This window comes from Pristis pectinata, chromosome 25 (genome assembly GCF_009764475.1).
Source record: "Pristis pectinata isolate sPriPec2 chromosome 25, sPriPec2.1.pri, whole genome shotgun sequence".
Classification (NCBI taxonomy): domain Eukaryota; kingdom Metazoa; phylum Chordata; class Chondrichthyes; order Rhinopristiformes; family Pristidae; genus Pristis; species Pristis pectinata.
The window spans coordinates 22,523,843-22,547,204 of NC_067429.1; the positions used below are offsets into that span (position 1 = coordinate 22,523,843).

The following is a 23,362-nucleotide window of genomic DNA, read 5'->3' on the forward strand; positions in this document are numbered from 1 at the left end:
GCCCCACACCCAGCCCACAGACCAGTACCCAGCCCCAGCTGCACTCTGGTCCCCTGTTCTCCCCACACACCCAGCTTGTACTCTGGACCCACAGCACACATTCTGGACTCATGAGAGAGCCAGAGAGTGAATCATCAGGATTTCTAAACAACTGGATGTTGGATTATCTGAGTTTCACTGCAATTATTTTGTAATAAAACAAGTATTTGAGGAGATTCAAAACAGATGCTTTTAATTGCTGCAGAATTTAGGGTTTTACATGTTTTGTTTCATTACTTGCAACCACTTTCTCTTTCATAGAATTATCAGTTAATTCAGTCAGATCCTCCCTGAAAAAGAAAGAAGTCAGACACACTAATTAGAACATAGAACAATACAACACAATACAGGCCCTTCGGCCCACCATGTTGTGCCGCCTTTCAAACCACACCTAAGACTATCTAACCCCTTCCTCCCACATATCCCTCCATCTTAAATTCCTCCATATGCTTATCTAACAATCTCTTGAACTTGTCCAATGTATCAGCCTCCACCACCACCCCAGGCAGCGCATTCCATGCACCAACCACTCTCTGGGTGAAAAACCTTCCTCTGACATCTCCCTTGAACTTCCCACCCATTACTTTGAAGCCATGTCCTCTTGTTTTGAGCGTTGGTGCCCTGGGAAAGAGGTGCTGGCTGTCCACTCTATCTATTACTCTTAATATCTTGTATACCTCTATCATGTCTCCCCTCATCCTCCTTCTCTCCAATGAGTAAAGCCCTAGCTCCTTTAGTCTCTCCTCATAATCCATACTCTTTAATCCAGGCAGCATCCTGGTAAATCTCCTCTGCACCCTTTCCAATGCCTCCACGTCCTTCCTATAATGAGGTGACCAGAACTGGACACAGTACTCTAATCCCAGCCAGTTGATGGACATTCATCAGATGGAGGTCTCTCACATTTATTTATTTGCACAGTGTTGCAAATTTTATTTCAGGCAACTCAGGTTTTGGGAATTCAATATCCTATTTGTACTTTCGTTTATAATATTCATTAATTCCCAGAAAATTGTGCTTGCCATGTAAGAATTTGAGCCCTGCTGGTCTCTGAAGGACATCATTTGATCAGGTGATGAATTGAAGTGTCACTATCAAATACTAATTTTACTTTCCATTTCAGATTGCAATTCTCTCATTAAAATCAAGGCTGCACAATTTTCAAGATGATCTTCACATTATATAGGAGAGGTGAATAAATACCAACTAAGATCTCAAAAGTGAAGTGGCATACACCCACCAACAAGGTGCATCAGGCTGATGTCAGGAATCGCTCCATTGCATTTCCCAATTGGTGCAATGAGACCGGAAATGCTTGCAAATGCTACTCCTGATAAAAATAGATATTCAATTACATAGAGCTGAGAAAGCCAGCACTATGCAATCTAATTTCTAGGCAACACTGATTTAAGTAGGTTTATTAGATTGAAACTGAAGATTGCGGCACTGGCAACTTCTTAAAAAGTGCAGCATTGATGGAGGGGAGATTGACTGTAAGGCTGGTCTCAACTCAGCTCCAAGTACATGTTGTCCCATAATACCAAATTGTTCATTAATGTGAGAATAAGTTGGTAATCTTATCTGAAGAAGTCACAGTACATTATCACAGAATCATTGAATAGTACAACTCAGAAATGGGCCCTTCAGCCCACCTCGTCCATGCCGGTCCATGCAATGCCGATCTGCACTAATCCCCATTTTTCTGCATTTGCCCTCCACATCTTTTCTATCCGAGTACTTGTCCAAGTATCTTTTAAGCATTGTAATTGTATCTGTTTCTACCACCTCTCTCCAGCAGCTTTATCACATGGCTGGAGTAAAGAACTTTTCGCTGAGTTGGGTTTGACCACTGTAACTGTTACACTATAAATAACAATAGGACATTTGATGCCTACCATATTGCAAATTTCATCCTCCAAAAGTATCATTCCTAATTCTGATCCAAAAACATTAAATTCATACATCCTTGCCCACTATTTAGCTCCTCTGAAGACGCATTAGTTAATGGTTCTCTGCTAATAAATCTCCCACCATTGTACACATCAATGAATTGACGTTGTGCAATTTGGTTTTACAATTAAATCCCTAGGGCCTCACTGAGTGCATCCTTGGACTTTGTGGGAGGCTAGAAAAGAAATTGCGGAGGCTCTTGCAGAGATATTTGCTTCATCATTAACCACCGGTGAAGTTCCCGAAAACTGGAAGTTTGCTAATGTTGCTCTGTTGTTTAAGTAGGGTAGCAAGGATAAGCCAGGGAACTACAGGCCAGTCAGCCTGACATCAGTAATGGGGAAGTTACTCGAGAGAATTCTGAGGGACAGGACCTACCAACATTTAAATAGGCAGAGTCTGATTTGGAAGATTCAGCATGGCTTTGTGCGTGGAAAGCCGTGTTTGATGAACCTTTTATTTGAAAGGGTAACCAAAAAGGTAGATGAGGGTAGGGCAGTAGATGTCGTCTATTTGGACTTTAGCAAGGCTTTCGACAAGGTCCCGCATGGTAGGCTGGTCTGGAAGGTTAGGTCGCATGGAATCCAGGGAGAGCTAGTTCGGTGGATTCAAAATTGGTTCATAGTTGGGAAGCAGAGGATGGTGGTTGAAGGTTGTTTAATGCTTTAAACCATCACCGTGCCCAACGGCTCACAGGAACTGAGGGGGAGCCGTCTAGGATACCCTGTTCCAGGGTGAAGCGAGTTTGAAAGAGGAATGGAGCCTGTGACTAGTGGTGTGCCACAGGGGTCAGTGTTGGGACCCTTGTTATTTATTATTCATATAAATGATCTGGATGCGAATGCACAAGGCTTGATCAGTAAGTTTGCAGATGACACAAAATTAGTAGGTGTTGTTGATAGTGAAGAAGGTGATCATAGATTACAGGGGGATCTTGATCAGTTAGGGAAGTGGGCCAAGGAGTGGCAAGTGGATTTCAATACAGATAAGTGTGAGTTAATGCATTTTGGAAAGTCAAATCAGCATAGGACTTATACTATGAATGATAGGGCACTAGGGAGTGTAATGGAACAGAGGGACCTAGGAGAACAAGTGCATAGTTCATTGAAAGCGGCATCACAGATAGACAGGGTGGTGATGAAGGCACTGAGCATGCTGACCTTCATCAGTCAGGGCACTGAGTACAGGAGTTGGGACATTATGTTGCAGTTGTATAAGTCATTGGTGAGGCCCCACTTGGAGTGCTGTGTACAGTTTTGGTCACCCTGTTATAGGAACAATGTGGTTAGACTGGAAAACTGCAGAAAAGATTTACGAGGATGTTGCCAGGACTAAAGGCTCCCTAGTGCCCTATCATTCATAGTATAAGTCCTATGCTGATTTGACTTTCCAAAATGCATTAACTCACACTTATCTGTATTGAAATCCACTTGCCACTCCTTGGCCCACTTCCCTAACTGATCAAGATCCCCCTGTAATCTATGATCACTTTCTTCACTATCAACAACACCTACTAATTTTGTGTCATCTGCAAAAAGGTCTCTCTTAAATCTTTCCCCTCTACCCTAAGTCGAAGTTTTGGGCTCCCCTACCCTGGAAAAAAGACTGTTACCATCCACCTTATCTATGCCTCTCATAATTTTAAACATTTCTATAAGGTCGCCCCTCATTCTCCTATGTTCCAAGGAATAAAGCCTTAGCCTAGTCAACCTCTCCCTATCACTGGATCTGTGTACACCTGAGAGGCAACTTTTTCACACAGAGGGTGGTAAGTATATGGAACGAGCTGCCAGAGGAAGTGGTTGAGGCAATTACAATGGTATCTTTTAAGAAGCACTTGGATAGGTACATGGGGGGGTGGGGCTCAGAGGGATATGGGCCGAACTCAGGAAATCAGGACTAGCTGGGTGGGCACCGTAGTCCGCATGGACTCGTCGGGCTGAGGGGCCTGTATCCACGTTGTATTTCTCTGTGACTATATGACTCTAATTAAAAGGCCTTTGTTTTGCACATACTTTCACTGAAGGATACTCAAAGGAAATCAGCAAAGTCCATGCCTGTCATTGGGTTCAGATGGTCACAGATAAAGAGGCCAAGGTGGAGGGGGAAGGTTGGAGTGCAACTTTGTTCAAATAGTACAAGTGTTGGGTCAGCTGCCAGAGGTCAGGGATGATGGGACTGTAGTCACTGGGGGTGGGGGGGTGGGGGGGAGGGGGGGGAAGGGGCAGGGGAGGGAGGGGAGATAGGATCAGTAGCTATGGGGGGGCAATATAGATTGGTGGGGAGGAGCAGGTAAGTTAGGTAACCAGGGGTTCAGGTTGGTATGGGGGTGCAGCATTGTTGGTGCCCAGAAATGATATGGCTGAAATTGTAACACAGGTTCTATAATTGAGTGCTTATTGTGACCAAACATTTTTAAGTGGTGACAAAGATAATCCCAATCCCACAATGTGACAGTGTTTCAGCTGGCATCAGAATGCCCAGTGTCAGAGATTATTACATGGCTAAAATTTAGCAGATCTCAAAGGCACTATTACTGTCCCTCTTGTTTCAAATTCTTCCAAGTATTTTCAGCTGATCCAGCCCTGAAGTATTTTTACTGGCATATCACAACTCAATGGTGAATTTGTGTAAAGTTTTAATACAAAAACAAGATTATTCAAACCTGTTAAGATTCTACTTGATAACAGTTCAACTAAACAGTGTCGGATAGAAATAATTATGATAAAGAGACCAGTTATGCCTAACCTAACCATTTCAAATGCACCTTTTTAAAAAAATACTGTGGTAGGAACACTAAATATTTTACAATTAAATATAAAACGCATCATATACATGGATAGGTCAGTTACATTTCTACGTGCGAGTTACTAAAACAGCTTCCAGTATGAGAATGTCTCAAGTGTTTACCACATGAATGAATGTAGAATCTCCCCAGTGGTGACCTTGGGAGACAAACAATGTTTACACAGCTAATTCCTTGGGGTGGATTGGTTCATTTTCTGGTTTCATGTGACTATTTCATTCCCAATGAATAGTTTATGGTACAAATGGAATAATCAACAATATCAAGAAGCTGCCTTAACTTTGCTCAAAGCACCCCATACAAAAATCTTCTGAGGAATTTCAATTTTTTGGCTTTCATTTTAAACCTGTCTGCACTAGTTTGTGAAGAGGCACTAAAGATCCGGCTTTAACTGCAAGATGTTCCTGGCATCGGAAATATTTTAATTTAGTGTTGGATGTTGACTTGGGTAAGCGATTTGCATTACATGACACTAACACTGTACTTTCTTGTAAAGTGACTAACAATATGATACAGGAAATATCACATGGGGTAGAAAAGAATCTGGGTCTGTTTACAGAGCTGCTCAGATTACATAAACCCACATCAAAAGGCCTCTAGATAAATAGAAATTAGTCTCTAGGCCTCAGTTGCATAATCAGGATCAGCCTCCACTGACAGCTCTTTCAAACAAGCAAGTAGCATTAGAGGGCCATCTAGCCCACTAATACAGCCCCGAGATTTAAATCATTCCAGAGGAAGAATTAAATTAAATACTCAACATGTCTGCCAGTTCTTTATTTTCATTTATAATATTATCCTTTCTTAAATTATTCTTGACCACACTTCATCTTTTCAATAACTATAAAAAATTCTATTAAGCTTAATATCTCTTACTAATTACTGCCTTGTATTTCAATTTGGCAGCTCTTATGTCTTCCTTTACTACTAAAATTATATTAATCTTTAATTAAGAAAAATAATTCCTCTAAGGGAATGAGATTCTGCGCATGACGTTAAATTTTCCGAATAGTGAGAAGTTCAGCAATATCTATAATTTATTATTGCCATTAGAAACTTCATTATTGCTGATTCTGCAACATTTCTGTCTCTCTTTAGAGCAAAAGCATTGAGCAATTACTCTAAGTTCTGCTCATTGTATTAATTAATGTGAAGATAGCAACAGCAGTGTTGAGTTGTAGGGTATTTCTGTTGGCAACTTGCAGATTTTAAGGTTAATTCTGCATGCCAGCAGTTGCAGTCAGAGAGTGCGAACAGTCTTGTCATCATTGGTAGATCAGAATCAGGACCAATACAATCAAAATTGTAAAGTCCGAAGTAGGGATATTTGCCGATGATTGTAAAACATTCAGCACCATTTGCGACACCTCAGATAATGAAATAGTCTATATCCAAATGCAGTAATACTTGGACAACATCCAGGCCTGGGCTGATAGGTCACATGTGACCTTCACGCCACACAAGTGCCGGGCAATGGCAATATCCAACAAGACAAAATCTATCACCCCCTGACATTCAGTGGCATTACCATCACTGAATCCCCTACTATCAATATCCTGGGGGCCACCATTGACCAGAAACTGAACTGGGAATAGCCATAAACACAGTATGGCTACAAGAGCAGTTCAGAGACTAGGAATCCTGTGGTGAGTAACTCACCTCTTAACTCCCGAAAGCCTATCCACCATCTACAAAGTTAAAGTCAGGGGTGTGATGGAACACTCTCCACTTGCTTGGATGAGTGCAGCTTCAACAACACTCAAGAAGCTCAACACAATACAGGACATAGCAGCCCGCTTGATAGGTACCCCATCCACAACCATTCACTCACTCCACCACCGACACACAGTAGCAGCAGTTTGTACCATCTATAGGATGCACTGCAGCAACTCACCAAGGATCCTTAAACAGCACCTTCCAAATCCATGACCTCTACCAACTAGAAGGAGGAGGGCAGCAAAAGCATGGGAACACCACCACCTGGAAGTTGCCCTCCAAGCCACTCACCATCCTCATTTGGAAATATATCGCCGTTCCTTCTCTGTCACTGGGTCAACACCCTGGAACTCTCTCAGAATTGTGGGTATACCCACACCTCAAGAACTGCAGCCATTCAAAATGGCAACTCACCATCACTTTCCCAAGGGCAATTAGGGATGAGCAATTAAGTGCTGGCTCAGGTTGCAAAGCCCACACGAATAAATAAAAATAGAACAGAAATCAAACTCCCAGTACCTTATGATTTCCACTCCAGAGTTTAAAAAAAACACAAGTGAGGTAATTATAAACATTGCAGCTATAATCTTTCACAGCTCCCTCAATTCAGAAATTATCACTTCACATTGAAAGTTTAACTGGATCTCTATTACTCAGAAAGATTAGGCAAAAATCAGGAAATAAGAGATTTTTGATGTGGAATTTATAGAATGTATAATTAAACATAGTGATGGAACAGGTAGGAAAACTAAAGTTAGAGAGAGCAAACTAACCATGATATATTCAGGCGACTTTCTATAGGTGCAACTTATATGGATTTCCTATAGGCATTTAATACAGGTCAACAAAAGATACTGTCATTTAAAATTATAGCTCATGGACTTGAAGGACAATCATTAACCTTTTTTAAAAAAAGTTTTGAATAAACTGTTATTGATAGAGATTTGGTATAATGGATATGCACTTGAATTGGAATGAAATGATAGTATCTTTCTTAAGAGTTCTAACTATTAACTCTATTTAGTAATGTCTTCAAAAGCACAATATGAACCTGAGAATCCAAGTTTAATGATTAAACAAAGATTGGAGGTTCGGAAGTAGACACAAGTATAAAATGACTTTGATAGATTGAGTGGGCAAAATTATGGCAGATGGATTTCAATCCAGGACATCCAATTTGGACTACAAAAGGATGGATCCAAGTATTATTTAAGTGGTGAAAATGTAGATCGTGCAGGTGTACACAGATCCAGTAAATATAGTAGTCATGTATAAAAATAATGATGGAAAATGCTAATACTTTGTTAACTTTCCCATGTAGGGAGCCTTGTTGGATCATATTCGAGGTCCTGCAGATATCAGAGTTTGGCAAGGATGGAAGGAAAAACGTAGAGCATAGATCCATCAGAATGTCACCTGGAATCAAAGGTGATGACAGATTACATAAACTGTTCCTGGAATACAGAGGTTTAAGAGACGAGTTGTTTATAGTCTTAAGCATTTTATAAAAATTGATAGGGTAGATAGAGAGAACTCTTTAACATCGTCAGGGGAAGGGTGTACAACCTTAAAGTTTTGTATAACATAGGCAAATGGTTTCCATTTCTAAAGGCATCCACAGAAGACCTTGAATCAGAAAGTACATAAAATCATTCAACATGGTCACATTACCTCTACAGTATTTTAATGAATGGCATCAAAAGCACATAAGACTGATAAGAAACAATTACTAAAAGTGGAGAGAGAGGAAACCTTTTCTTCTACTCGTTGGAACAAACAGATATACAAATGTTGGACTTTTGAATTTAATAATATTATGGGACCTTGTTTGTACGTACAGGTGTTCATAAGTCAGGCACTTATAACCAAAGGATGGCCTGTATTAGTGAGACCTCATCTGGAGTACCAAGTACAATATCGGTCCCCTTACTAAAGTTAGAAAGTTAATGCATTAGGAGAAGTTCAAAGAAGGTTTACCAGGTTGATACGTGGAATAGGCTGATTGGACAGGCTCGGCTTGTATTAACTGCCATTTAGAAGACTGAAAGAAGACTATTGAAATACATAAATCTTGAGGATTCTAAGCTGGGTAAATGTGGAGAGGACATTTCTTCTTGCAGGAGAATCCTCAATTAGGGGTCACTGTTTCAAAATAAGGGGTTGCCCCTTTAGGACAGAGATAAAGTGATTTTCTTTTTCTCTTGGTAGATCATGAGTCTTTGGAACTCCCTTAAAGGAAGGTAGAAGCAATGTCTTTGAATATCATTAAGGGCAGAGGTAGGTACATTCTTGATAAGCAATGGGATGAAAGGTTAGCAACACAGAGATGAGGCTTCAATCAGACCTGCCATTGTGTTATTAAATGGTAGAGCATACCCAAAGGTTTGAGTGACCTACTCTTGCTCCTAATCCATATGTTTGCCAGGCCTTGCAGGAGATGTCAGAAAACACTTTTTCATGAAAAGTATGGTAGAAGTATGGGACAATCTCTCACAAATAATCACCACATACCAAATAAATTAATGATATTAAATTTGATTGATAGGTTTCTGATAATGAAAAGTATTAAAGGATTATGTAGTTAAGGCTGGTGGAAAGAGTTAGGTTACAGATCAGCCTTACCTCATTAAATGGTGCAGCAGGTTTGTAGCACTGATTGGCCTGTTCTTGTACCTAATTCAACTTGGAAAGTTACAATTGAAACTGTTTTCATGATCCCTTCAAGCAGTGCATTTCAGATCATAAATATTTACTGCAAGATATTTTTTCACCTTGCCGTTACTTCATTTGCCATTGTGTTAAATCTAGTTTCTGACCTCTGCCACTGGATGCAATTTCTCCTCACTTTCTCCATCAAAATCCTTCATGATTCAGAACACAGTCATCAAATCTCACCTTAACCTTCGCTGCCCTAAGCAAAGCAAACCCAGCCTCCATCTCTCCACATCTCTGGCTCCATTCTCATAAATTTCCTTTGCACACTTTTCAAAGTGTTAATATCATTACTGAAACGTCCAGGGTAATGCTTTCAAGGTCTAAGCAATGCTTTATAACGGTTACATGGCTGTCTTGTTTTGTAACCTAAGCCATTTTTATGAAGCCAATGATCCCATGTGCCTTTTTAGCAGCCTTTATAATTTGTCCAAACACTTCAAAGACTTGCACATGTTCAAATATTCCTGCATTCCCTTTAAATTTATACCATTTAGTTTATACTGGGTTCAAACATATCAGTCTGAGCTCTCTCCCTGACCTATCCTGGCCTCAAGTACAATTTTATTTAACATACTCACTTGCCTTATGGACTCTTTACACAATCTCAATGAACAGGAGATCTAAGCAGTAACTATGGGACTGCATTAGTAATTGAACAATAAGTAGATAAAGGATGTCACAATTACTTCTCTTGGGAACATTACTGATCCAAAATGAATAGTCTGTGGATTTGAAGGCATATACAAGTCTGTTGTGTTATGGTGAATGAGTCAAGTTCTGTTTTTGTAACATGGGAAGGCTGAATTTCATTGATGTTTCTGTACATTGCATTCCCCACAATTATGCATGGGCCCACTCACTAGTGGAGATAAGTCTAATGCTGTTGTGATACATGAGCAATCAGGAAACATTCACAGCCTACACTAGCATTTTGGTGTGCATTTGATGGGTAGTTTAAGCACATCTGCAGGTTGAAAAGTCCAGTGCAACTATGGAACAAGTACTCTGTGTTGAAATTACTCCAAGTTGTGATGATGAGAAGGAAGTTCCTCTAGCAGAACACATCAAAGTTGACACTAACCTGTTTCAAAAGATGTTGGGATGGAAAATTATCCTGGCATCAGGCAGCAAATGTACTAGTCACCAATTATATAGATTTGCTCCATATTTCAGTTTTATTAATGTCAACAGGACTGAATTCTGGGCAGAAAGAAAGCAGATGATGACTGTAATGCCACCTGTTTTACCTCTCTGTCCATGCCCCAAGTATTAAGGGTAAAATGTTCTCTATTCACCTTGGAACTGAAATTGCACAGGTTGTAAGCAGAAATGAGCAAGGGTAGGAGGAATAATACATCACTTGCATTGGATCACTGATATTGCCTATTCTATCCACATAGAAAATCCTACCCCTAGCATCCTCTTCCAAGGCATCATGTACAATAGAGGTTGAATCTGAAATGGCTTTAAGATAATGAGGCTATTCTGCAGAAAGTCCAGATTTATCCATATCCTGCAAGTCCCATTGGCAGGATCCACTTTCAATTCTTGCGCCTGGAATGCCTTCTCTCACTTAATTTGTCAGCCTCCAGCATTAGGAGTTCCTGTCACCCAGTATTAACCTCCTCCAGCCTGGCTGGCATTATAGGTTTGAGCCAGGGGGCCTTCCAACATCAGTTCAAATTTCCCAGCAAAGATCCAGATTCTTGAACTCTCCCGGAACACTTCTATTGGACTCCAGCCTGGGTAACCTTAGAACATTTAGCCCTAGGAACCTCACCTAGCCATGAAAATCTGCTGTCCCCAAAACCAAAATTAAAGGGCAAGAATGAAAGAGTAAAATTCTAACTTTGTAAATGACTGAAATGCCTAATTTTTACAATGTATTGTCTGATATATCTTGACCTTTATTTAAAGGCACTAATGCACAGCAATAGCTTGCTTCCAAGTTTCATTCAGCAATGATCCTAGCAAAAGATAAAATAATTATCATTAAAATCACAGCAAGGAATCAACATTCAGGAAGAGAATCTCCATCAGAGAATCTCCAAGTGCCACCCTGAGGTCTTCTATATCATTACTATCGGCCAGTGAAAAAAGTTAAACATAGTGATTAACATTGATTCAATCTATTGCTTCTATTTCTTATTCTCTTATGTCCTTATTGTGTGTGTGTGTGTGTGTGTGTGTGTGTGTGTGTGTGTGTGTGTGTGTGTGTGTGTGTGTGTGTGTGTGTGTGTGTGTGTGTGTCTCAGTCATGGAGTGCATGACAGCAAGAAAATTGACTAAAACCTCTTTATAGTAGCACAAACCCTCATGGAATTGGAAGAGTCACTATTCATCAGCCTTGTATTACTGACAGAGACAGAGGTAACCTCTCCCCACACAGGCCTGTTATGCTTACATAACACATGGTGAGTTATTGGAAAATCAGATACAGAAGGTTTCCAACTTATGCAAGAGTTTGGTTCCAGAAGCCATTTCTATGAGGTGAATTTTATGCAAGTTGGATTTCACTGAAACCATATGCACATTTATTATTTTACTTTACACTTTAATATTAGTAGTTCCTCTGCTATCATATTCTATGCACTGCATGAATACACAGTATTCCGCACAATTGTGCAAAAATAATCATGGATTAAGCAGACTCAATAGAAATAAAAATAAAACAACACAAATAAACTGGAAAGCAATTTAACATTAACCTCATATGTCTCAAATCCTACTGTTGGTTTGCTTGTTCTAAGCAGTGTTGGTGGTGGTGGTAAGATGCTGTTTAATTCATCAGATGAGTTGGATGAAGAGGAGCATGGAGCTGGCAAGGGCTGTGTGGTTGCTGCTAGGCTGAAGATGCTCACGACCGTTCAATCTTCATTAAGAACTTGTCCAGGCAGAGAGGCAGAGGTGGAAGAAAAATATAGGGGGGATCCTCTCCAGGATTGGGAGACAATTCACTGACTATTAAAACGTTACCTTTCTGTTACTAGCAATCAAATCATTCACTTGGCCACAGTAAGAAGTCAGCACAAATAAATATTAAGAGCTTAATTTGTAAATCAAAGCATGGAATACTACATAGAACAATCCATTATCATCCCTGTGCTATTCCTTATTGCTTGCCTTCTATGTGCCTTTGTTGCTATTGTGCTTATTCCCAATGGCAACCCCATCAAGTGCAACATGGCCCAGCATGGATCGTAGTGGGCCAGATCTCAAATAACAATGAGTCAGAGTACAGGAGGGAGATAGAGAGCTTAGTGACATGGTGTCATGAGAACAACCTTTCCCTCAATGTCACCAAAACAAAAGAGCTGGTCATTGACTTCAGGAAAGGAGCAGTGTACATGCACCTGTCTACATCAATGGTGCTGAGGTCGAGAGGGTTGAAAACTTCAAGTTCCTAGGAGTGAACATCACCAATAGCCTGTCCTGGTCCAACCATGTGGACGCCATGGCCAAGAAAGCTCACCAACGCCTCTACTTCCTCAGGAGACTAAAGAAATTTGACATGTCCCCTTTGACACTCACCAATTTTTATCAATGCACCATAGAAAGCATCCTATCTGGTTGCATCACGGTTTGGTATGGCAACTGCTCTGCCCGGGACTGCAAGAAACTGCAGAGAGTTGTGGACACAGCCAGCACGTTATGGAAACCAGCCTCCCCTCCATGGACTCTGTCTGTACCCCTCGCTGCCCTGGTGAAGCAGCCAACATAATCAAAGACTCCACCCACCCAGATCATTCTCTCTTCTCTCCTCTCCCATCAGGCAGAAGATACAGGAGCTTGAGGGCACATACCACCAGGCTCAAGGACAGCTTCTATCCCACTGTGATAAGACTATTGAACAGTTCCCTAAACGATGAGGTGGACTCTTGACCTCACAATCTACCTTGTTATGACCTTGCACCTTATTGTGTACCTGCAATGCACTTCCCTGTAGCTGTGACACTTTACTCTGTATTCTGTTACTGTTTTTACCCTGTACTGCCTCAATGCACTGTGTAATGAATTGATCTGTATGAACGGTATGCAAGACAAGTTTTTCCACTGTACCTCAGTACAAGTGACAATAATAAACCAATACCAATACAAGAACCTGCTTCAAGTTGCACCACCTTGTCTCAGAGGCAGGAGCGTGGGTTGGCTGACTGGCAGAAAACAACGAGGACACTGAGTGGCAGTGGTAGGAGGATGTTATCCAATGAGAGGGCAGCAGGTTTGTCATAGATTCAGTGTCACAGTCATACAACACAGAAACAGGCCCATCGGGCCATCAAGTCCACACCAACCACCCCTCTACACTAATCTCATTTTATTCTCCCCACATTCCCATCGTCTTCCTCCAGATTCTATCAATCACCTGTACATTAGGGGCAACTTACAGCGGTACCCATGGCCATTCTTGCAGCAAGCAGACAGTTATACTGCACCTCCCAATAGTTGGGTGTCTTTGATTTGTGTTGCAATGGAAGCTTTGATACCTTTGATTTTGCATTATAGTTCGCACCACAGGTGTGTAATAGAGTTCTCACCATTTCCTTGCTGGAAAGAATAAGGTCCAAGCTCTTGGCAAGGCCCTGTGCTAAGATGGTACCAGGCTCCTCAATGATCCTTGATGCCAAACCCAGGCTTTCTGGCAGATTTCCCATGCAACAAACATACTGGCGTGTAGATCCTCTCGCCTTCCTGAAACATCCTGCCTTTCAAATTTTTCAAACTAAATCCTCTACAGGAAATCTTGCATACAACCTTGCCATTTGGTGAAATGATCCTTGACCAGCTTTGGCCCTGCCCTGGCTATAGCAGATTCATGCCTGGTGTCACAGTATGTAAAGATCCCTCCAGCATGCTATCCTTAAAGGAATATTCAGAGCCAGTAAGTGGACCTAATGCCAGGGTGTGAAACCATGTAATGGTGAGCATTCATCACCGCTGACTAGCCAAGGTGAAATATTTGTTCCATGAAAGGAAAAAAAAGCACAAGAGTACCATTGTGATACAGGTAGAGGGGGAAATTAAGGATGGAATGCTTACACCATCTGTAGATTGCAAATCTGAAGACATTCTGGGACATGAAAAGGAAAAATAAATATGAAGATACCATAATCTTTGTGGATTCAGTGTCCCCAGAGGTCAGGGACTCAGCAATCACCCTTCCATTAGGATCAGCACTGACCACATGTGGGCATTAGGATATTCAGCTGCAATTTGTCCCCTTCCACTCAATTCCTGCAAGTGAAACAGAAGTTAATTGCGGGTGCCATCCAATCTAATTGGGTGCAGTCTGTCACAGGAGATTGTGTGTGAGGCAAGAAATTGTGCTGAGTATGTTAATGTTAACTGCCAGTCATGTTCAGTCAAGATCATTGGGGGGGGGGGGGGGGGAGCGGGGTGCAACCGATGAAGATGGGGGAATTGAGCAGCATCTCAGGCTAGTGTAAGTGAGACATCCAGGGAAGCATCAGAAGTCCTTCCATCACCTGCTCTGCCTACAACACAATTTCCTTTTAAGAGATGTATTATAATTTTTAGCAACAATGACTGCTCTTAGGGGATGAGCATTGGATATAGAACAGTACAGCTCAGGAATGGGCTCTTTGGCCCATGTAGTCTGTGCCAACCAAGATGCCAATGCTGGCAAGTTATGACTTGGACCCTCTGTCAACCAGCAGCACATTTAACACTGGTGCATGTAACAAATATTCTATATGATCAGGCAGCACCACGACTGCTCACAGCCTGCATTACCTTGAACATACATGATGTTATTGTGCAACACAATCTTCACATTTGTTTTTAGGGGCTGTCCAGTTAATCTCTCAGAAGCTTAATTTTTTAAAACAGAAGTCATTCTTGATACTGCTTGCTGTACATTATAATGACACAATTCATTGTAGAAAGCAAGAATTTCAATTAATTTTATCATTAACCAAAGAATAAACCATATCTAACCTCTGCCCTTTCTGTGATAGACCTGTTGAGCAATAGTAACATTGGAAGTACACCCCAGAAATAAAAACAGCACCCACAAGGGAAAACTTTTAAAAACTGGCAAAGAAAAATAATGCAAATTCCACTGCTTAACACCAAATGTACCCTCAAAAATCAAAAATACAAAGGACATACCAGTTTCTACCTTATTTACCTAATGGTATGAGACTTGATGATAAACCATGTCATACCAGGCATATGCTTTCAAAGATTTCTAAACAATCCTACTAGCAGGACTAAATCCAATATTCCCACTCACATCACCTTGTTGTGCAAGTATCTTGTTTCAAGCAGAAAATTCCACTGTCATATTTTCTATTAAACAATATGCATATTGTTTGGAAATACATTTCCAACTATTACAAAATGTTAAACCTCAAGATTTCAAAACCACTGTCACCAACTCTGCCTATCCCCCTCCCTCACTCTCTACCTGAGCACCACCTCCCTTCAACCCCCATGTGCCAACGACCATTTTCCAATGAACAGCAATGCCCTGATATTGGGGAATCAGGATTTTTTCAACAATGACTTATACACTGATATATAAAATGTTGCATACAACTCTCTACATTGATAATGCATATTATCTATTGTTCTAGCTTGGAATAATCAAATATATGTGGTGATGCTATTTGAAAAGTTCAGTCCTGCACTAAACTGCTCAGGCAGAGCAATATAAAAGCAAGATACTGGTGATGCTATAAAAATGAAACAAAACACCAGAATCACTCAAAGGTCAGGCAGAACTTTTGGAGGGAGAAACAGAGTTAATATTTCGAAAGACTTTCTGAGCCGGGGCATGAGCCAAGACAAAATGAAATTAAGCATCCATAGAATGTGCAAGGTCTTTTGGAGGATTTCTGTATAGTTTTCTCAATTGTTATAAAATGCACAGAAATGCTTCAGCATACGACTCATATTAAGCACAGCAACCAGTGGTTGAAGTTAAGCTGCATTTTCCCTGTGCACAACAGGAGTAGACTGCTGCTGTACTTGCCAGTGTGTGGAGGTCACATTTGCATTAACATGAGAACTGTAGTCTGGGTTTCAAACACACAGCTAACTGGTTCAGTAAGATAAGAACCCAAATCACCAATTTCACTACACATTTACATTTCAATATTAGCATTGCTCTGAAGCAGAAACTTTTTCAAGTTTATGTACAAATAAAACTGATTTGAAATTAACAAATGGTTATTTTAAGAGGCAACACATGCAGCAATACTAACGTCAACCTATTGGGACTGTGGACATATTACAAAACAAACAGGTTTAAATTCATTCCAACCAAAGATAAGGATTCAAATTATGATTATAACAAAACACAGTCATGGCTACTGCCTATACTGGTCCATTCTGGGTTCATCAGTCCTTTACCTTCATCTGGTGGTTTGAAATGATTGGGAATACCCTCATTCTCTTCAACAACATTTGATGACTTGTCTTACTTATTTGGAAACCTTGGAAACATAATCTGATATCTTCAATGATCAATGGTCAAAAGCCCAGCCAACCTAATCCTTCTCATATCCAGACAGAATAACACTGGGCAGCTTGGAGGAATAATTATCTTAACTAATGCATTCTAGATAGTATTACAGGTGGAATTTCAAGCTCAGCTTTCTTTACAACACTAAGAATCATTACTGAAGAGTTAACATTGAGGTGAACGTTCTAACTGATGGAAAAAAACTGATCTTTGCTTTCTCATAAAATTGAACATATCCCATTGGTTGGTTCACTTAAGCTCTTGGGAATGTCAAAATTCTTCCGTTTTTTCCACAATAAAACTGCTGCAGGTATTTAAATTTTGGACAACACTGAACATAGGTGACAGCTGCGTTACAGCTGGGTAACGGAAGTCCGCCCTGACAGAATTCACAAATCCTACTCAAAAACTTGAGATACGTTATAAAATTAGCTTGTGAATTTATGTGGGGACAAAACAAATAAATAAGCACAAAATGTGAAAAATCAGAGAACATGCCTCACAATGAAGAGTGTGGCAGTGCTGTACTATGAGACATCTACTCACATCGCCTTTGCCACACCCTCTCCAGTCTGAGGAGATGTGAACAGATGTCTCAGAGGGCAACGCTGCCCGCTCTTCATCATGAGGCATTTTCTCTGACGTGCTGCATTAATGGGGAGCTGCAATGGCTATGGCCAGCCCTTTAGAGCAATACCTCGGGTTTACTACACTTACACTGTCACCGCACTTTAACCCATTCCTTTCCTGAACTCCTTCTTCACCACATATCTCCTGTGAACCCTGATCCTCAAATCCCATCGCTTTCCCTGATAATCGCACTTTCCTAATCCACAAACCTTGCGCGTCAGAGAAATTGCCTTACGGATGAAGAGCACAACAGCCCTGCACTCTGAGACATCTGTTCGTGTGCCCTCAGACTTTAGAGGGCGAGGCACAGGAGGGACTCAGCTGTGACTGCCAACCGAATCGACGCAGTGTCATGATTTGCAAACCTTATTGCTCCAAGGCATCGAGCGACTAAAAATAAAAGTTTGTTGCTTCTTTCACATGAGCCTTGTCCATTCCCTGGGTTTAATGTTGGCCTCAGCTGTCGAGTAATGGCAGCAGGTCACTTTGTCATCACTGATAAAATGACTAAATAAAAGAGAAGAGGATCCCATAAGAACTCATCTCCACTTGGATTTAATCGGAAAAGGGGGTTTGTGTTACAGAAAATCCTGATACAGACAGTATTCAAGGAAGACAACCCATCCATTACACAGACAACACCTGTATGTGTTATTAGGAAGTTAAACAATATTAGTAATGTGAACCGTGGATGTTCAGTCCCTACATACCTCCATTCCCCAGCTCGTATCCTCCTATCTGGACACTACCCTGTCTCCCCGGTCCAATCCCTTCCCACCTACGTCCGTGACACAACACATGCTCTCCAACTCTTCCATAGCTTTAAGTTCTCTGGCACGCACAACCTCATCTTCACCATGGACGTCCAGTCACTATATACCTCTATTCCCCGTCATGATGGCCTCACCGTCCTCTGCTTCTTTCTCAACCAGAGACAGAACCAGTCCCCTTCCACTAACACTCTCCTCTACCTGATTAAACTCATCCTCTTAAAAAATAAAGAGTCCTGAAGAAGGGTCCTGACCCGAAACGTTGACCATCTGCTTTTCTCCATGGATGCTGCCTGGCTTGCTGAGTTCCTCCAGCATCATCGTGTTTTTCATTGGTATTAGTAACGTAATATTTAACAAATACAAAACTACTTCTACAGTACTGTCAGTGCCATCTTTCAAATTAATCTGAGGTCTGCCAGACTGTTTCTGAGATTCCATGAGCATCAAACACTCCACTTGAAGAGAGGGAATCCTTCAACACAGCCAACACCAGTGGTGGAATGAACACAAAATGCTGGAGGAACTCAGCAGGCCAGGCAGCATCTATGGAGGGAAATGAACAGTCAATGCTTTGGGCCTGATGAAGGGTCTCAGCCTGAAACATGGACTGTTCATTTCCCTCCACAGACACTGTCTGACCTACTGAGTTCCTCCAGCAGTTTGTGTTTGTTGCTCCAGATTTCCAGCATCTGCAGTCTCTCTTGTGTAACACCAGTGGTGGATCGGTTGGTCATTCCTACCACTGTTGTCTGTGGAAGACTTGTGTGGAAAAGAATTGTGGCACTTTTTGATACTACTAACTCCAACCATATACAAAATATCTGGCGATCATTCTCAGACACTTGATAAACTGTTGAACGTATATTCAGACTCTTGCTTTCAGTTATCAGCACTGATCTGTTTTATTTTCTCATCTACTAATTAATGTTTCATGTCAAAATGATTTTAGTTATCAGAAATGTCGATGTACTTCCCACTGCATCTTTAACACTCCTTGACCACATACAGCAGGACTTGTGCAATGAGTTCAGACCCTCAAGGGTGTTTACTGATGGTCAATCAATGTCACAATTTGTGTATTGTGCTTGGTTAATGAGATGAAATAGATCCAATTATCAAAGTATATAACTTTACATTCAATTGATTGCCAAGGTAGCTGCCATAAGAGAATATTCAAAAAGTTTACTAAATTAAGTTGACATTCTGATTCTGACTAATTAATTCTTTATCCAGCTTCGTTAAACGCATTATGTTTATTTATCAGGGAAGAAATTACCTTGTTTACCTTAACATACTGATCTGTTCTTAAGTAACACAAAGCATTCAATTATCATGAGAAAATCAACATTGTTTGGCCTTCAGGGAAAATGACCTTTCACAACAGCTTGGATTTCTATATTGCCTTTCAGGTGGTTAAAACAAAATTGCAGGATGTTTCAGTGGAGTATTACCAAGCAAAACTTGACACAAAACCACACTCTGAGCTATCTTGTTAGTCCTGGGCTCCCAATGCAAATTCCAAGAGTTATTGAAAGGTCTTTGTACATTTTCATAGTCTGTCCAGGACCAAGGGCCAGGGATTCAGGGAACGATAGGGCCAGTGGTTGATGTTTGGGATGTAGGATCCTATCAGTGAACGAGTTAAGTGGTTGGGAGGATCAGAGTTGGGGCTGCCAGAAGATTGCAGGCTGAGAGGCAGTTATTGATGGATGTGGGGGCAACAGGGTGATGGGTGGGGAACTGGAGATCAGGGCCTCCATCAGGAGTTCACTCGGTCAGGGTCCAGGGTCATGGGTATTGGGATCATTGGTAGGGGTGAGGTCGGGGCTGTTGGGAATAATACTTCAGGGACTGCAGTAAAATGATAGGTGGTATTTGTGGGTCTGTGCAGGGAAGTCCAAATAAGATTTATCTTACAGGGATTCCAATCTGCCATTGTTGTATTAAAACCTTTTGTCCTGAAAATGTTCAACAATGACAGCTCCAGGGACTACTTTGCATAATTTTCCATGCAATGTTCAAAAGGGAGTATTGCCTGAGGAATGACATCAATCCATTATACATAGCAACATGACACATGTGTGTCTGCGTGTGTGTCTGTGTGTGTGTGTGTGTGTGTGTGTGTGTGTGTGTGTGTGTGTGTGTGTGTGTGTGTGTGTGTCTGGGTGAGCTGATACCACCTGATAGGAAGCTGCTCCCAAATATCCATAGTCAAGTGTTAAGATGCAGAAGGTGTTTGCACCTGCGCACACTCAGGGGCTGAGCTCCAGGCCATCAGCAACACTTTCACTGAAACAACTGAGACGATGGGCTTTGCACACAACAAAGGTTCTCTACCAACTTGGCCCTGCTGCACCACCCTGCCCTCTGACGATAGAGGTTTGTGGTGAGACCGAGGCAAAAATGTGGACCACTTCCCATAAGTCAGGAGCTGCCTTTCAGGCATGGATGCTGAAATTTGCCACCACCTTCAATACGTCAGTGCAGACTTTGATCGATTGAGGAAAATGCTACTTGAGGATCAAGACCTCAAACTTGACACAAAATACAAGATCAATTGGGCAGCAATGATCCTGGCCATCCTATTTGCTTTGGAGACCTGGACTACCTACAGCAGGCATCTCAAGGCACTTGAAAAATACTAACGCTGTCTCTGCGAAGTCCTCCAAATTCAATGGACAGACAAGAGAGAAAATGTTGGTATCCTCCCTCAGGCTACCATCAACTGTACTGAGGTCCTAGCTGCACCCAGTCCAAAACATTGGGTAGGCTGATACCCGACTCCCAAAACAGACCATCCATTCCAAGCTCTGTCAGTGGAGGAGATCACTAGGCAGATAGAGGAAAAGACAAGCAAGTGCTTAAAGCCTTCTTGAAGTGCAATGCTCTGCCACTACTCCCCACCATTGCTTCTGACCCAAGCCCAACCCCATCCTCCCAAGTCTGCTTCCCCCCACCACCAACTATTGCCCTGTTTAGCTCCACTGCGAGTATAGCAATATTGACTATAACTGAACATAAGGGTGACACAGCTGAGTCTCACAGCTCCATTGACCTGGGTTCACTCCTGACCTCCAGTGCTATCCGTGCGAAGTCTGAACTTTCTCTCTGTGATCGCATGAGTTTCTCCTGGTACTCCAATTTCCTGCCACAGCCCAAAGATATGCAGATCGATAGGTTAATTGGCCACTATAAATTGCCCCTAGAGGGTAGGTGAGCGATAGGACTTGCGGGGAGGTGATGGGAACGTGGGGAGAATAAAATGCAATTAGTGTAAATGGTTGCTAGAAGGTTGGTACAGACATAGTGGGCTGTGCTATATGACTCCATGAACATAATGTAGCCTATTGTTGGGACAGCCTTGAAAATAATTTTAATCAGATTTTCAATTCAGCAACAGAGACTTTAATGGTCTGTGTACAATTTCAACAAATCAAGTACAAAGACTTAGTTCTTCAGCAGCTCTAAGATTGGGCTTTGTTCAATCAATATCCACGTCCCAGAATTTATTCTTGAAATAGACCAGAAGTTTGATTGAAATATTAGGATACTGAAGTTATTTATGGAGAAGTAGGTTTTGCCGCTGTGTTAATCAGCCATTATCTGCAAGCCTGTGATGTTAAAAGGGAGCAGGGTTTTGTCTGAAAGGAAATGAAACAAAATGCAATGTGTTTCCAGTATTTGGGAATCATTACCAACAAAATAAATTTAAAAATAATCACGTCCATAACTCGCATTAAATGACCCCAAAATTCAATTATACCTTCTTTAATTGTGTGCATTTTCTCCAGTATAAATGAATGACTGACCCACGTTTATGAATTAATCTTCCCAATGAAAGAGTTATTTTATCTTGCAACAGATTTTCCAGCTGTGAAATTTCATAGAGTAGAATCACAGAGAATTTTTGATACAGCAGATCTTTCTGTCCATTGTGTTCATATCAATTGTAAAAGATCTCAGCCTTAATCCATCTTCTAGCTCTTATTCCGTGGTCCTGCAGGTTACAACTGTTCAAAAACATAACTGAGTACTTTTCAAAAGTGATGAGGATTTCTGCCCTTACCACTCTCTTTTGAAAAAATCTTTCCCATCTCCTCTGTAATCCTTTTACCAATTACTTTAAATCTATGCCCAATGGTTTTTAACCCACTGCTAAGTGAAAAAGCTCTTTCCTATTTACTCTCTACTGGCCCCTCCTAATGCTGGAGAAAATTCATTTTGTCCTCTGTTCCAAAGCCTATCAATCTTTCCTCACAGCAAAACATTTCCAGTCCAGACCACATCCTCATAAATCTCCTTTGCACTTTTCTCCACTGCAGTCCGATTTGACCTTCCCTGTCATGTGGTACCAGAACTATACACAGTGCTCAGACATTCAAATGAATACCTGAAATGGATCCTGGACCAAAGATTTACCCACTCTGACCAATTTGAAGCACTATGTGTTCCTACTCTTCCACAAAGTGAACTAATTAAACCACTATCTTTCAGGCATTTTATCATTTCCTCAGGTCTACTGGTCACACATCTGAATAAAACGATGACTGACACTCATAGGCCCATTTCATAGTTACAGCTGGCTGGTGGTTCCATGGAGATTTCTGACTGGCAGGCCAACTTCCACTCCTGACTTCTGCCCCTTTGCTTTGAAACACAGATGTCAGGAATGCGTATGCATCCGACCTCCCAAATCACAACTGGACTCAGTTCCCAGTTTAGTGGTGGATCTCGATACTGCACGTTGTTTCTAGCCCCATATTTGACATGTACAATAGGGCCCCATTCACTTGAATGGCTTGTAAAACTCCCTTGACAGAGCTTGAAACAGAGTGTCTGTTTAGGGAGTTGGGTGACAGGCAGATAGTGACACCGTCTACCCAACATTGTCAACTGAGTGCAACTAGGACCTTAATACCAGCAGTGACTGGCTTTATTCACCATACGTCCAATGTAACCCATTCTTGCAAGTATGCTACACTAATAAACAAATTCCATCAAAAGCTGCATAGCTTGAATAGGAAATGCACGAGATGGCAATTAAGGTGAATGAAGTAATAAAGGAAACGATGTAAAAAACAGAAAGAGATGAACTATGGTAAAGGAAAAACATCATACTACCAATTCAGTTTATCAAACTACTTAATCATACTTCTGCAAAAGGCCATGGTTTATCATACTGTTAGGATAATCTTATGCATCATGGAGTAATTCTACAATAAAACCAGTGCAAATGATTCTGAA

At 41.2% G+C, this 23,362-nt stretch overlaps 1 long non-coding RNA gene across 1 annotated transcript in view; it reads right to left on the reverse strand.

The window, feature by feature from the left end:
• Positions 1-246: 246 nt before the first annotated feature.
• Positions 247-23,362, reverse strand: part of LOC127583054 (uncharacterized) — a 52,186-nt gene continuing 29,070 nt past the window's right edge. Inside the window, exon 3 of the long non-coding RNA XR_007958201.1 lies at positions 247-329. This is a non-coding gene — a long non-coding RNA (uncharacterized LOC127583054). The remainder of the gene's footprint in view (positions 330-23,362) is intronic.